Below are 13,771 nucleotides of genomic sequence, written 5' to 3'. Positions count from 1 at the left end.
CTGCAGCCTCAATGACTAAATCGTGGCATTCCTTAAAACGTAATACTCCAACCGTCAGCATTCTGGGTTGTAAAGAGGAATATTGATTTTAATGTCAATTTTTTTCCCAAAGAAAGCAGTGTAGCATTTTCTGAAGCTTAAATAAATATGCTCCTTTCAGTCAATAAGAAAGACAAATAAATACTTTCATTTTAAGATACATTTATACAGCACTGAGGAAGCTCAACCCTTCCTTCATGAATGTCACATCCTTCGAGTTCAAAGAACTCTGAGTGTTGCTCATAGCACTGAAAGACTTCTTGAACACTCCATCACATTAAAAGGACTGAGAGGCAAATATCCTATGTATGTAGATGTCATACTCTCTAATAAACAATTCACACAGTTTCTACCGTCCTACAAGGACACTGAATGTAACTTTAATTTAAAAGATATATTTTGTAACTTTGCACACAAATTCTATATATTTATTTATTTTTTTTGGTTCTTTTTTTCAGAGCTGGGGACCGAACCCAGGGCCTTGCGCTTCCTAGGTAAGCGCTCTACCACTGAGCTAAATCCCCAGCCCCAAATTCTATATATTTAGATCAGATCCATCCCCTACTTTCCCCATCCTGATCCTCCCTTGCTCCTCCCTAACACATCCTCCTCCAAGCTTCATTTGTTCTTTTGTTTAGTCCAATTAGCACTGCCCATATGTACATGGGTGTAAGGTCACCACTGGAGCATGGGCAACCTACTAGGAACCAACCACTGAAGAAAGCTGAATCTCCCACCATTCCCCAACAGCCATCACCTGCCAATATTGCTCCTCAGATGGGGGTGGGGCTTGTGTGGAACCAAGCCCAGCTGCCCTGGGTTCAGGAGTGCAATGATCCTGCATTGCCCAGAGGACACTGTTTCACTGCTGTCCTCATTGACCTCTGGCAACCTCTCATGATTTCCATCTTTCCACCCCCTCTTCCTCAATGTTCCCTATGCCTTGGAGGGGAGAAAGAATTGATACAGACATCCATTTAGGGCTGAAGACTCTACATTCACATATTCTCTGAACTTTGGCCAGCTGTGAGTCTCTGTTTTAAACCATCATGCACTATATAATGAAGTTTGTCTGGTGAGGGGTGGAAGATGCACTAATCGATGGGTATAAAAACAGTTATGTAGGAGGTAGTTTGATATTATGTCCCTTTTAGCAGAATAATACTAGTGAACTCTCAAGGCCTATGACCTGTACAAAGCATTTTTGAGCTAAGGTGTGCACCATCGAAAGTCACAAAATTCACTCTAAAACCTAGTGCTGCTTTCAGATTGAGAGTAAGTTTTCACACTCACATTTCTGTAGCATTCTTTTGTTCTGTCCTTGGCTTTGTCACATCTGCTGGATATCTTTGCTTAAAAGTACTCAGTACTGGTCCTGGCATTTGGGGTAGAACTGAATCAAGTTAGCAATCTTAGCATCTATAATTACGGGAATTAAACTTGTTTTGTACCCACGAAGAATTTGTCATTAAAAACAACCAACTGCCTGTCACAATTTCTGCCTGCATTAATTGTGAATTATGGGCCGTTTACAATACTGCAACAAAAAAAAAAGTAGCTCCTGGGCCTGTTTCCAAAGTTTGAATCAATTTATGGCACATTTGATATTGACCAATTATTTATAAAGTCTATTAAATCCAACAGTTCTGCTGGTAGAAATAGATTTATTAGAACAACTAATGTAAAATGTAATGAAAAAGATTAAGTCTCCTTATGAAATATTAATATCCCTTAAATCTGGTCATTCTAAGTCTATAATTGCGGTTTTTCATCTGTGGGTGTTTCTAATGAAAACTGCAGGTGGAGGTTTAAGCTCTCCTGACCAGGAATGTCTAAACTGCAAAAGGAAAAGAGCTTTGGAAAATGATAGATATCAAATTCAGGGTAGCAGCTCCCCTGTGAGAAATACAGTTGGGATCGAAGGTTGCATGAGCTTAAACTCTACTTATAATGTATGAGTTTGTGGTGAACCCACTCCTGAAGGCGATGTTGAGTGTCAGGATCTTTCTGCTTTTTAGCTTATTCCCAGATGAGAATGTGAGAGAGAATAGGATGAGAGCAATAATGTTCATCTTCCTACTCGAGTTGAAAATAAAGACTGCTAAAGGAAGCTATGGGCACATCAAAAGGAAAGGGAGGATGGGTTCAAGCTTAGACATTAAATGAGGTTTCCCTTGGACATGGACTTGGGCAGTTCAGCCACGCTAGGAGGGATTATATGGATGCTCCTTTCTCATTATTCATCAAGCAGAGACACCCACCACTAGAGACAGACACAGGAGAGGACTCGCCTGCAGTTAGATTCTTTGGAATCTTCGGGAAGTACTGTTGGTGGTGAGAGGTGGGGAGATGGCTCCAGTGACACTGGCTATTCTTGCAGAGAACCAGGACTCAATTTAGAGCACCTGCGTGGTGGCTCACAACCAGCTCTAAGTTCTGAGTTCCAGAGCACACATGGTTCTCTTCTGGCCTATATGGGTACTACATGTATGTGATGCATAGATATACACACAGGCAAAACACCCGTGCACATAAAATAAAAATAATCGTTGTTTAAAAGTTTAAAGAAAGAAAATACTGTCAGGGGGGGGAGAAGATGATTAGGGGAAAGGAACATGTAATGCATTAATAATACCTCTTAAAACTGGCTGGCAATGGGTGGACACCCTAGGTGACTCACATTCTTCCTAAGATAAATGATTTGATTACTCCTACCGCTGTTCCTAACACATCATTATTAGTCATCATGTTTCAGATCTAGCATTGAACCACTGCTGTTCTGCTCCTCTGTGGTCACTGGTACCACCCCATGTCATTTCCTCTCATTTCCTATAAGTTGGAACTCTCGCCTGGACTCTCTGTTCCCAGCTCTTCCTGGGATGTTCTGTTTTCACAAACGATCCTCCCAAATGCAGGTTCTTTTGGCTTACTCATTTTCCTCCCACCTTGCATCACGCAGACTCTCAGATTCATTTCCTAGACTTCATTACTGGCGTCACGTCAGATGAAATGAGAAGAGAGCAGGGTTAATATTCTTCCCTTGGAGGAAGTCCGAGAAGGAATTTGGGGTAGTGGAGAACCTTCCAAGGTGTCACTCAAGTCTGTTGCTGGGGAAACAGCTGCTAATGAAATTCCGTGCCCTGAACCACAGCAATATTCTCCTTCATAGCAAAACACCAATATAAATAAACTTTTATTTGATGGGAGGGGGCTGGAGATATGGCTCAGTGGTTAAGAGCACTGGCTCATATATATATATATGTATATATATATGTTCCTTCATTATATATGTATATATATTCCTTCATTATATATATGTATATATACATATATATATACATATATATATTCCTTCATTTTTTAATATGAAAATTATATTTTCCTCCAATGGCATTTCTTTTTCTGGCCCCAAAGTCTGAAATATTTTCTAAAAGTACTTTTCAAAGTGCCATCATCTAGCACTGTTTCTGATGGACAAATAAGGTTAAAATTATGAAATAAGAATCCTAAAACTTAAAGAAAAAATCAGTCTTATAATCATTTCATCATATTTTATTGCTTGGTAGTTCATTAACAACAACCAAAGAGACAGAACAAATCTGCTGTAACCATATGCTTGGTTTGTTTTGTGAGAACAAGAAACAGGGTGGAAACTGAACACATGTCCTTTTGTGAGACTGAATATTGTATAATTCACCTAATGCCACAGAAAGAAATGCTGACCCTCACACACAATTGTTGAATGGAATTAATGTCTTGCATTAATGATTTCAAAGGAATGGTTAACATATTTATTTTGAGACAAGTTAACTTAGACACAAATGTGATTGAAATGTGTAGGCTGTGTAGACATGGGTCTTGTCTAAGATGTCTGTCATATCTTAAGACATATTGTACCCCAGCCAGAGTTGACACAGATATTTGGCAACACATGACCTCATAGTATGGTAATTGCATTGATTTTGTGTGTTAAATGATGAGGCTTTAACAAATCATGTGGGCTTTTACTATCAAAAACAAACATGAGTTAGAAGAATAGAATGCTTGCAAGGTATTTTCTACAGTTATAACGTCAACAATTTGTATCAGTTATCTCTCTATGTTGGATTGTTTACATAAGTAGATATTTGCACCTAGGATTATATTAATATATCATATTCTCTCTCTCTCTTTCTCTCTCTCTCTCTCCTCTCATGTTATTTCATGTTATTTTGTATCTATGCATTATAGAGACTCCAGCCAATCACGCCCACATAGAAATTCTCCAGGTACCATGTCTAGAATCCTTATGGGAAACCAAATTTTGGGTTTTGCCACCAACTACCTAGGAGTTCTGCCTTTATAATTTCAACATTCTGGGCCTAAATCTCAGATGTGTATGACTACTGCCTGCTACATCTGTTGATAACAAGGCCTTACTGAGTTGAGAGTCTGGAAACATTAAGCATTAATATGAGGATGAGAGGGCACTTAAGAAAACGAAACTTACTCCATGAGTCTTCCACGTTTTCACCCTGGAAAGCATTTCCTGATTTCCATCTCTAAGGAGAGGAAATTTTGAGATTTTTGAGGAAGCAGAGACACGTGGCCATCATAACAGCCATGGTCCAGTCAATCTCAGCCGCCTTCCTTTGCTACCAGTCTGGAAACATATATGGTCTCTGAAACATTCTCAGCACAGGGCTCTGGAAAGCTTCTACTAATTAGTCTACTAGAATGGATTATAACAGCAAAAATGTTTGTGTAGAGAGGGAAGCTGGGCAGGAGAATGGTCCTGAGTTTGATACCATATTCTGCTGGTCCACGGTGTGGGTCACAGCTCTAAATGAAGAATTACAGTGACTATCCCCAAAGGGCACTTTGGAGGGTTAAATGAACCTGTTAGTCAGAAGGTTACAGCTTAATAAGCAGACACCTCATTAGCTTTTTGCCAACTTGACACTAACTAGAGTCACCTGGAAAGCCGGAACTTCAATTGATGAATTGGCCCCATCAGATTGGCCTATAGGGCATTTTGTTGATTGATGGTTGATGTGGGAGGGCCCAACAGTATCACCATGGGCACTGTCATTCCTAGGCAGGTGGTCCTGTGCGGTGTAAGAAAACAGGCTAAGGAAACTATGGGGAGCAAGCCAGTAAAGCCTCATTCCTCCATGGTCTCTGCTTCAGTTCCTTCCTGCAGATCCCTGCTTTGAGTTCTGGCTCTACATTCCTGTGATGGTGAATTGAGACACACACATAAGCCAAATCATCCCTTTCTTTCCCAACATACGTTTGGTCAGTGACTTACCACAGCAACAGAGAACCTAACCTTGGTATTCCTGCACACTAAACGCCACCAGAGTGGAGAGGTTGTATCTCACAGCTTGCTCCCCACCTTCCCACTGTAAAACAAGACACTCAATGCATTATTTATTTACAAGATTGAATTTATTTCCTCACAGAGCATCCATCCAGTCTAATGTGGAGATTGTCCTTGGTCCAGTTCCCAGAGGTTCAGGCTATTTGTGATTTGTTACCCATACACCCCTTGGGCATTGCCATTATTCACAGGGCTCAAAAATATCGAATCACTAGGGAAGATACAGACAGTGGGTATGGAATAACGGACGGAGGAATTTTCCTTCCAATTAAATCCAGGTCTTAGAAGAAACAAGAATTATATTTTCCCATCTCATTAACCACATCTAAGTCTGCTGGAGTTTCCAAGATATCGTTTTGTAAAGGAAGCCTGGTAAAAATTAGATATTCACAGGGTGAGGTAAGATGAGATTTGGGGATCTTTTACTCCTTGATACAAGTATGATGGGCTAAAACCTATGATATTGCCAGTATGATCACTATGTGAATGGTTCCTTTTCAATGCTACCAGGTAGTAGGTTATAACTAAAACACGTTATAGTATCATCGATCTGTGGTTTCTCAGAATGGATGTATCTTACTAAAACAAATCATACAGCATAGGGTTTGTTCTGAGGCTGTGGGGAAATCTATGGAGTAGAGCGCTGCTCTCTTCTATGACCTCATCAGCACTGCTCTAATCTATGACTTCATTAGCACTTCTCTAATCTATGACTTCATCAACACTGTTCTAATCCATGACCTCATCAGCACTGCTCTAATCTATGACTTCATCAACATTATTCTAATGTCTGATCCAGTAGAGTTTACAGAGGAATCGTGCTCAGAGGCACGTCTCCAAATTGTTTTTCAAAAGACCTCAAAACATTTAGGAACCAGTTAGCCTATTATAGTCATTCAAGAATTATTTTTTACCATTTGCCAATTCGTTATGCTGTTAATATGGTTACTGCCACGCTTAATTCTGTTATTGAAAGAATTAGAGGCTGGAGATGGCTCAGCGGTTAAGAGCACTGCTCTAGCAGAAGACCTGGGTTCAATCCCCAGGACCTACATGACAGCTCACGATCAACTGAAACTCCAGCTCATGTGGATCCAGTGCTTTCTTCCGGCCTTCTCAGGCACTGTCTGCATCTAGTACATATACAGACAAGCAGACACACACACACACATAAACCTAAATAAAAATAAACGATCTTTTAAAATTAAATTAGAGAGCCTACTTATTAAGCAAGCAGCTGAAAACAGCTCAGCCAACAGTCTGGAATTTACACAATAAATACTCAGAAACACACTAAGCACCTGCCCTGCTGGTTGGTTCTTTTTAAAATTTGTTATTTACTCCTCTCTCATATAATCCCTCCTAGTCTCAGCTTCCCCTCCCTCCATGCCTCCCTGTTCTTCCCCACCTCCCCTCTCCCTCAGATCCACTCCACTCTCCCATTGTCTCCCTGGATAAAAGAGCAGGCCTCCCATGGGTACCAACTGAACACAGCATAAGCAGACATAATTAAGACCAGGCACAACCCTCACATCAAGGCTGGGTGAAGCAACCCAGAAGGAGGAAAAGGGATCCTAAAAGCAGGCAAGAAGAGTCAAAGACACCCCTTCTCCCACTAGGAGCTCCCCCCAAACACCATGCTAACAACCATAACGTATGTAGAGAACCCAGTGCAGACCCATGCAGGTTCCATGATTTCCACTCCAGTCTCCGTGAGTGCCCAGGAACCCAGGCTTTGCCCTCCCATACCTTCAACCCATATAGCTACCACAGTTCTCCCTCCCGCTCATATATGGGGGGGTCAGAGGCTCACAGGAAATGTTACATAATAAGAGAAGCAAAAGTGTTAGAGGTTAGCAGCTGAGGTGCTTGTGGCTGCAATGGCCCTCCTGTATGATGCATATACCTTTGGAAACGTTGACGGCTAACGTAAAGTCTAATCTGTTCTCTCAGTTAACGTTGGCTATTTCTTTAAATTGGGGAAAGCATCATGGGGATTTAGTGGCGATTTCGAAGACAATGAGGATGGGAACAAAGCACTTTTAAAAGGGAAATGCTTCAGACCTCTATAAACAGGAAATGGCATTGTCTATCTAGCAGAAGCTGCCACTGTTCCTGCCAGAAGCCACATGCTAGCTTTTAGATAAGTGGTTGTGTGAGGCTGTGTGTTGCTTCAAGGAAAAGCAAAACAAGAAGCAGTATGTGTGTGTGTGTGTGTGTGTGTGTGTGTGTGTGTGTGTGTGTGTAAATCATAATATCCCAGTTTGTTATCCCTGAAACACAATTCACAAATATGAGTAGATAATGTGCAGTGCAGCTAACATTTCCCGAAAATGACCAACTGAAGTAAAGTAGGAGTGTGCTAGTTCATGGATGCCATTAAACATTTCAACTCTGGCATCTGGTAACATGTACTGTTAAGACCTCTTCATAATCTGGCAACCATACTCCTGGGTGCCCACCCCCCTCATAAATACTCAGTGAAAGTTTTGAGGAGTCTTCTGCCTGCCCAGGTTCATCATTCACAACCATCAAGATTTGGGAGAAACTCAGATGGCTGCCACCGTAAGACATGATTAGAGGAAATGAGGTGTGGGGTGGGTGACTGATAAACAGATGATAGATGAATAGATAGGTAAGTATGTAGGTAGGTAAACTGGTAGATATTAGATTGGTGACAGATATATACACACCTAGATACAAAAATAGACAGTGTGGTGGTTATTTTTGTTGTTGATTTGACAGGGGGTAGGCTCATGTAGGGAGAATGAACTTAAATTGAGAAATGTCTTCATCAGATTGACCAGAGTCAGTCTGTGGGCGCCTTTTCTTTGATTATTGGTGAATGTAAGACACAAACTAATGTCAACTGTGCCGGCCCTGGGCTGGCGATCCTGGATGGTATAAGAAGGCAAGGCTGAGAAAGTCATGAGGAACAAGCCAGCAAGTAGTCTTCTATGGCCTCTGCTTCGGTTCCTGCCTGTCGGTTCCTGCCCTGACTTCCCTCAGCGATGACCTGTGATATGGACGCGTAGCCCAAATAAATTCTTTCCTCCCCGGGTTGCTTTTGGTCATAGTGTTTCACCATTGCAATAGAAACCCCCTGAACAGCAGGTTTATCTGTGAACATGGGCTGGCCTCACTCATCGGTCAGTAAAGTACTCCATAATTTTCAGTTTTATTAAATAATCATACGTTGAAAACATGGAATCAATATATAGATCAACAGTCTTGAAGTTATGCCTCTTAAAACATACACGGGGTTGACACAGTTATTCTTGTTCATAGCCAGTGTGTTCCCAGTGTCCTTTAGGTGAGCAATTCTTCTCACAGTGAAACAAATGCTAAGGACTGGGCTCTGATTATAGCTCAGTAGTACAGTAATTAGCTAAGGTATACAAGGCCTTGTGTTTGATTCCCAGTACCAAAAATAAATAAATAAATAAATAAATAAATAAATAAATAAATAAATAAATAAAACAAAACCCAGAATTGTCTTGGGAAGCCTTACTGCCACTGACATGTTTTTAAACACAGGGTTGAAGCGCTCAGAGCAACAGTTTACGGGGACAAGATTTCCTTTTGCTTCTTTGCTGCCAAATCTTTTACATGTGGAGCAGCCTGGGAAAGGCAAATGTTTGTGATTGATTAACCTGCCTTCTTGGTTAATAATCTCTAATACGTTAGACTCCCACCTCCATGCAAGCATTGCTGTACCATTAATAAAACTCGCTGAGATGCTGAGATGCTAGATGCAAGGTTTGCACAAGTTCTAGGCTGCATTGCTCGCACGGACAGACAAGGGCAGGTTGAGAAAAAGCCGCCCCTGAGAAATCTGCACGGCTGCCTTCTGCCCGCATACACATGACGAACCCTGAGCAACTCACACGGGTTCAATGACGTGAGTAACAAGATGCCCATTGCAGCCAAATCCCAGGTTTCTGCTGTAGCCCAGATGGTGCCAGATATCTGAGAGCCCCTCCTGCTAAGGCAGAGCCACTGCACGCGGTCACCGTTACTGTGATCTAATGTCACTGCTAGTAAGGATTTCCTTCCATACAGAATTCCCTCCTTGTCTGCCTCCTTCCCAGCCCTCTCATCCCCAAACAACTTCACTATGTCATTAGTGATGGCCAGGGACAGAAAACAGAGGCTTTTGTCTAACATATGCTGCCATGCAGCCATGTTGACAGTTTACATGTCGACCCTAGGAAAGAGTTGTGCTATGGGTAAGGGTGTTCCTCAGAATTTCCAAAAAAATACACGAAATCCACTTATGTGTGTTTACTAAGTGTGTGTGTGTGTGTGTGTGTGTGTGTGTGTATCCCACATATATATACACTATTATAAACAAGTATATAATGTTATATATTTATAGTATGAATACATGTATATATTTACATGTATGTGTGTTTATATATAATTAAAAGCCAAAGTGATGGGAGGGAGATAAAGTGTAAGGAATGGGAAATAATTAGAATAGATTGCGTGCATCTATAAAACTGCCAAATGTTGAAATTAATCAACAAAAGTGACTATTTTAAAATGCACGTAAAATTTTTCAGTATGAGACAAAGTGCTACACATTTGAAGGAGATGCATGAATAACAGCTACAGGATCACTGGTAAAGCTATTCCTTGACCTGTTATGTGAGTCTAATAAAAATTTAAAGACCATTTCTTGTAAAGATAGTTAGATATGCCCACATTACTACAAAGAGGGGGGAAGAGACTAAGGACAAATGATGGAGAAGCAGATTATATATATATATATATATATATATATATATATATATATATATATACTTTATATATAATATAGATATGTGTGTATATTATATGTTGCATGTTACATGATGCATGCTTATGCTATATGCTCCATGTTATATGATATATAGATATATAAAAGATATATGTATTAGATATATAGATATACAGATATATAGATAATATCTAGTTAGATATATAGATGATATATAAATATATAGATGACATAGAGATATAGAGATATAGACATAGATAGATAGATAGATAGATAGATAGATAGATAGATAGATATGAAATTTGAAATCTGACTGAAGACCAGAACAGATAAAATAAACAGAAAGGTAACTTTCCACATCCTAAGCCAACATGGAAATGCAAATTAAAACAAAGAATCCCTTAGAATGGCCCAAATCCAGGACACTTGTGCCATCAAACATGAAAAAGAAGTTGCAGCAGGGCTCCTATTTGTTCCTCTTGGGCTATTAAGTGATACAGCCAATTAAAAGAATAGTTTGATCATAAATATGGTCTTGCTATATGATCAAGCAGCCTTGCCATCTGGTATTTTCTCAAAGGAGCTGATAGTCTTCCATGTACAAAACAAACAAACAAACAAAAAAACAAAAAAAAAACAAAAACAAAAAACCCAAAACAACAACAACAACAACAAAAGACCCACTTTGCATCTGAATACTCTGGTTAACTTCATTTAAAGTTGACCATAATTAGCACTAATCAGAAGACCACCAGGGAATGACAGCATAAATAAATAGGGCTATTATCCCTATGCTTGAATACTAATGCTGCAAAGAAATGAGCTATCAAGCCCTAGATGGCATTTGGAAGAACCTTAGATGCTTGACTATGACAGGGAAGGGAGCACCTGGAAAGGTTACTTAGTGTGTGATTTTTATGAATGATATTCCACAGAATGAATGTGAGAAAAGACACAAGAAGGTGGCGGGTTGTTAGGAGTCTGGAGCTTAGTGGAGAATGTGCAAGTACAACAAGAGATGTTCAGGGCACTCAATCTCCTCTGCTTGACACAATGTAGGTGGGCACATGCCATTGTAAATCTGCAGACACTTATGAAACATGTAACTCCAGGAATCAGCTCCACTGTACACTTTGGGTGGTAGGTAGAATTCATTAATCTAAGGAAGAGGAAGCATCCTCTGGTGTGATGTATCAATAAGGTGGATGACTTGCTAGATCTTTTCTCTTTTTGACACCTCTGATACCTGTGAGTTAGAAGCTTTTATGGGAACTATCCGGACCTTCTCGGTTTTTCTGTGATCCTCAAGTTATTCTGAAAACTGTTTTAGTCTCTTAAAAGTAAATTATTGGTGGGGAGGAGAAAGAGAGATGGCTCATTAACTAAGAACACTAACTCCTCTTCTGAGGGACCTGAGTTTGATCCCCAGAACCCATATGGTAGCTCACGGCCATCCGGAATTCCAATTCCAGGGCAGCCAATGCTCTCTTCTGGCCTCTGTGTGCACTATACATACATGAAGCAGACAGATAGGCATGAAAGCAAAATACTCATACATAAAATAAAATGAATAGATGAAATATTTAAACATTTAAACTTATTTTTTTTTTTAGGATTTAGAGATACCGTACCTTGCAAGGAAGAGGACTTGAGTTTAATCCCCAGTGCCCACGCTAAAACAAACAACCCAGTCATGGTGTTGTGCAGGGACCAGCACCTGAGAAATAATACCTGGAGTTGTTTTCTGGCTTTGACATGTATAGACATACATGTGTGCACACATGCATGTGCACACACAGGCACACACAAATGAACATAAGTGCATACTCACATGAGTACACACATACAGAGGTATACACACATGAACATATTTGCACATTTATGTGTACATACATGTACAAGCACACACACAGATGAACATCTGTGCACATTGATATCCATACACATACACACTTACACAGGTACACACACACATGAACATATATGTACATATAAACAGAGGTATATACACATGAACATATGTGCACACTCATGTGTACACATGTACATAAGTAGACACATATGAAGGTATGTGTACACTCATATCCACACACATATACACATACACATGAACACACATGTACACATGCATGCACATATATACACACTCCCACATACACATATACAGTTACACACATAAACATATGTACATTCACATAGTCACACACATACATAGGTATTTACATGAACATATAGGCACACTCACATATGCACACACATACAGAGGTATACTCACATGAACATATGTACACATTCATGTCTACAGTCACATAAACACACAGGTACACACACATGAACACATGTACACACTCCCATGTGCACACACATGAACATATGTGCACACTCACATGTACATATACACACACAGGTACAGACGTGCACAGGCATTCTCACCATTATTTGCGAATAAACTCAAATTTGCATCAGCTTCTTGCTGTAGCTCCCCACCCCCAACCGCTCTTTCCTGAGCTGAAAATTTCCAAATTTCATTTACTTCAGGAAAGACTTTAGCTGTAAAGATAACTCAGGGCCTGACAGACAAAAATTGTACAAGATCGAATTACAGAGTCAAAGCGTCTATCTTCATAAGGACCTCAGACTCCATTTGGCTGCAACTTTTTTTCTGAGTAAAATGAGATGTTCTTTGTTCTTTAAAGTCCAGCAGGCAATGCTTGCACTTCTTACTCAAACTTTCCAAATTAGTACAGAAAAGATGATAGACACTGGAAAAAAAAAGTCATAAAAATCTGATCTGTCAGCAGTTTTGTTAAAAAGCCACCATTAAGGGAAAAAATGTAAATTACAAAAATGAGGTCACCATTTAATTGATACAAATTGCAGCCACCTGCTTATCCCGTCTCCCGGAGAAAGAATTTTACGGGTGCAATACGGTAATTTCCTTTTAGAAAAGGAAATGTTACAATTCAAATCCATTGCTTAGGCCTTGATTCAAGTCTGCAGGACGCACAGTCCACCCACCCAGCAGACATCTGTGCCTGACTCGGGAGTCAACAGAATACGGAAAGTTCATTTTAAATGACTTCACAGCCCTGCGATTTGGAGGGTCTGAAAATCCGTGAGATTGACTGATTATAGCTTTTCTAAAGACGGGCCCGTCTGAAGGTCTTAGAGTGGCTGTGAAAAGCTGTGTAATTACCTGGCAGATAAAGGCGCTTGCCATGCAATCTGACAACCTAAGTTTGATGCCTAGAGTCCGCATGATGGAAGGAGAGAGCCAACCTCCACCAGTTGTCACCCGACCTCCATATGTGTGCTGTAGGACAAGCTTCCCACTCCAAATACAGTTTTTAAAAATGGACTTCAGTACTTTTTTTAGTGGGGCTGGAGAGATAGATGGCTGAGCAGCTAAGAACATTGGCTGCCTTTCCAGAGGACCTGGGTTTTAGCTCACAACCATATGGAACTTCAGTTCCAGGGGATCCAACCCCCTTTTCTAGCCTCTGCACATGGTACACAGACATACATGTAGAGAAAACACTATGTTTTTAAAACCTGAACCAATTGCTAAGGCTTGAAAGGAGGCAACTCTTAAGTTGCAGAACCTCTCA

The sequence above is a fragment of the Rattus norvegicus genome, chromosome 12 (assembly GCF_021556685.1).
Source record: "Rattus norvegicus strain SHRSP/BbbUtx chromosome 12, alternate assembly SHRSP_T2T, whole genome shotgun sequence".
Lineage (NCBI taxonomy): Eukaryota > Metazoa > Chordata > Mammalia > Rodentia > Muridae > Rattus > Rattus norvegicus.
Note: the sequence above shows the minus strand (reverse complement) of the source record.